We start from the raw sequence: 4,081 nt of genomic DNA, 5'->3' as shown, positions 1-4,081 counted from the left end.
GGTTGACTCCAAAGGCAAGCCGGTTCAACTAAGAAGATTGGACCTCAAGCCTATAGCTAGAGGATGGTTGGAGTTTATTCAATGCTCAATCATTCCCACTAGCAACCGGTCTGAAGTTACTATAGACCGGGCCATCATGATCCATAGCATCATGATTGGAGAAGAGGTGGAAGTTCATGAGATTATACCTCAAGAACTCTACAAGGTGGCTGACAATCCTCCACTATGGCAAGGTTAGCCTTTCTCACCTCATTTGCCACCTATGCAATTCGGCGGGATTGACATAGAGGGAGATATCCTCATTAAAGAGGACAAGCCCATCACTAAGAAAAAGATGGAGCAAGCAAGAGAGCCCAATCATGGAGCTCAAGAGGCGCAAGAAGCTCATTTCCATGAGATCCCGGAGATGCCTCAAATGCACTTTCCTCCACAAAATTATTGGGAGGAAATCAACACCTCCCTAGGAGAATTGAGTTCCAATATGGGACAACTAAGGGTGGAACATCAAGAGCACTCCATCATGCTTCATGAAATAAGAGAAGATCAAAAAGCAATGAGGGAGGAGCAACAAAGACAAGGAAGAGACATAGAAGAGCTCAAGGACATCATTGGTTCCTCAAGAAGGAAACGCCACCATCACTAAGGTGGATTCATTCCTTGTTCTTGCTTTCTCTGTTTTTCGTTTTCTATTTATGTGCTTATCTATGTTTGTGCCTTCATTACATGATCATTAGTAGTTAGTAACTTTGTCTTAAAGATATGAATGTCCTATGAATCCATCACCTCTCTTAAAGAAAAATGTTTTAATCAAAAGAACAAGAAGTACATGAGTTTCGAATTTATCCTTGAACTTAGTTTAATTATATTGATGTGGTGACAATGCTTCTTGTTTTCTGAATGTATGCTTGAACAGTACATATGTCTTTTGAAGTTGTTGTTTAAGAATGTTAAATATGTTGGCTCTTGAAAGAATGATGACTAGGAACATGTTATTTGATAATCCAAAAATCATAAAAATGATTCTTGAAGCAAGAAAAAGCAGCAAAGAACAAAGCTTGCAGAAAAAAAAAGAAAAAAAAGGGGTGCGAAAAAAAAAATAGAAAAAAAAATAGAAAGAAAAAGAAAAAGCAAGCAGAAAAAGCCAATAACCTTAAAACCAAAAGGCAAGGGCAAATAAAAAGGATCCCAAGGCTTTGAGCATCAGTGGATAGGAGGACCTAAAGGAATAAAATCCTGGTCTAAGCGGCTAAACCAAGCTGTCCCTAACCATGTGCTTGTGGCGTGTAGGTGTCAAGTGAAAACTTGAGACTGAGCGGTTAAAGTCAAGGTCCAAAGCAAAAGAAAGAGTGTGCTTAAGAACCCTGGACACCTCTAATTGGGGACTTTAGCAAAGCTGAGTCACAATCTGAAAAGGTTCACCCAATTATGTGTCTGTGGCATTTATGTATCCGGTGGTAATACTGGAAAACAAAGTGCTTAGGGCCACGGCCAAGACTCATAAAGAAGCTGTGTTCAAGAATCATCATACTGAACTAGGAGAGTCAATAACACTATTCGAAATCTGAAGTTCCTATAGATGCCAATCATTCTAACTTCAATGGATAAAGTGAGATGCCAAAACTATTCAAGAGGCAAAAAGCTATAAGTCCCGCTCATATGATTGAAGCTCTGTTTCATTGATAGTTTGGAATTTATAGTATATTCTCTTCTTTTTATCCTATTTGATTTTCAGTTGCTTGGGGACAAGCAACAATTTAAGTTTGGTGTTGTGATGAGCGGATAATTTATACGCTTTTTGGCATTGTTTTTAGTATGTTTTTAGTAGGATCTAGTTATTTTAGTGATGTTTTCATTAGTTTTTATGATAAATTCACATTTCTGGACTTTACTATGAGTTTGTGTATTTTTCTGTGATTTCAGGTATTTTCTGGTTGAAATTGAGGGACTTGAGCAGAAATCAGATTCAGAGGTTGAAGAAGGACTACTGATGCTGTTGGATTCTGACCTCCCTGCACTCAAAGTGGATTTTCTGGAGCTACAGAACTCGAAATGGCGCGCTTCTAATTGCGTTGGAAAGTAGACATCTAGGGCTTTCCAGAAATATATAATAGTCCATACTTTGGCCAAGAATAGATGACGTAAACTGGCGTTCAACGCTAGCTTTCTACCCAAATCTGGCGTCCAGCGCCAGAAAAGGAGCCAAAACCAGAGTTGAACGCCCAAACTGGCACAAAAGCTGGCGTTCAACTCCAAGAAGGACCTCTACACGTGAAACACTCAGGCTCAGCCCAAACACACACCAAGTGGGCCCAGGAAGTGGATTTATGCATCAATTACTTACTTATGTAAACCCTAGTAGCTAGTTTATTATAAATAGGACCTTTTACTAGTGTATTAGAGGTCTTTTGACCATCTTTGGTCTCAGTTTTAATCCATTGTTCATCTTAGGAGACTATTGATCACGCTTTAGGGGGCTGGCCATCTCGGCCATGCCTGGACCTTTCACTTATGTATTTTCAACGGTAGAGTTTCTACACTCCATAGATTAAGGTGTGGAGCTCTGCTGTTCCTCAAAGATTAATGCAAAGTACTACTGTTTTCTATTCAATTCTTCTTATTTCGCTTCTAAGATATCTATTCGCACCCAAGAACGTGATGAAGGTGATGATTATGTGTGACGCTCATCATCCTTCTCTCTTATGAACGCGTGCCTGACAAACACTTCTGTTCTACATGAATTAAGCTAGAATGAGTATCTCTTAGATCTCCTAACCAGAATCTTCGTGGCGTAAGCTAGAATGATGGCGGCATTCAAGAGAATCCGGAAAGTCTAAACCTTGTCTGTGGTATTCCGAGTAGGATTCAATGATTGAATGACTGTGACGAGCTCCGAACTCGCGATTGCAGGGCGTTAGTGACAGACGCAAAAGGATAGTAAATCCTATTTCAGCATGATCGAGAACCGACAGATGAATAGCCGTGCCGTGACAGGGTGCGTGAGCATATTATTCACTGAGAGGATAAGATGAAGCTATTGGCAAGGGTGATGCCTCCAGACGATTAGCTGTGCCGTGACAGGGCATTGGATCATTTTCCCGAGAGATGACCGAAAGTAGCCATTGACAGTGGTGATGTATCACATAAAGCCAGCCATAGAAAGGAGTAAGACTGATTGGATGAAGATAGCAGGAAAGCAGAGGTTCAGAGGAACGAAAAGCATCTCCAGTCGCTTATCTGAAATTCCCACCAATGATTTACATAAGTATCTCTATCCCTATTTTATTATTTATTATTCAAAACACCATTATCACTTTATATCTGCCTGACTGAGATTTACAAGGTGACCATAGCTTGCTTCATACCAACAATCTCCGTGGGATTCGACCCTTACTCACGTAAGGTATTACTTGGACGACCCAGTGCACTTGCTGGTTAGTTGTATCGAAGTTGTGACAATTATAAATTAAGATCAGAGCACCAAGCTTTGGAGCCATTACCAGGATTTGTTTGAGCCTGGAGATCACAATTTCGTGCACCAATCATAGATATGAATAAGCGAAATAGTGGATAGATAGCCAAGAATACAGCATAACTAGCTTCTGACTCAGTCTGTGAAGCCAAGGCTGGCCGAAGAATATTTACATACATATACAAGTATCCCAAAATACAGAAATAAAGCCTTAACTCTCCTTAAACCTCTAAGAGGGACAAAATAAACAAGTTTCTTGGAGAGAAAGCTAAGCATATATGTACATAAACTGATAATCAAAAGAACCCAGGGACCACTCCACTTCAGGAATCCAGACGCCTAGTGAGGAGCCTCTCAACCTGCATCTGAAAATAACAACACAGTATGGGGTAAGAACCGGAGGTTCTCAGCATGGTAAAGGTGCCACGCATATAATATATAAGTGCTGGAAATGCCAGAGGCAATCCTAGAATGCCAACACTCAGTTATAAAACTTAAACTCTAAGCAGAAGCCATAACAAGGGTAGGTGTTCTAAGGAATTTTAAACTTACTTACTTAAACCTAACGTTATTACCAAACCGGTCCATCCTTCCTCCGCTCCTCCATTACCA

This window comes from Arachis hypogaea, chromosome 15, assembly GCF_003086295.3.
Source record: "Arachis hypogaea cultivar Tifrunner chromosome 15, arahy.Tifrunner.gnm2.J5K5, whole genome shotgun sequence".
In the NCBI taxonomy this organism is placed as follows: Eukaryota; Viridiplantae; Streptophyta; class Magnoliopsida; order Fabales; family Fabaceae; genus Arachis; species Arachis hypogaea.
This window is presented reverse-complemented; position numbering follows the sequence as displayed.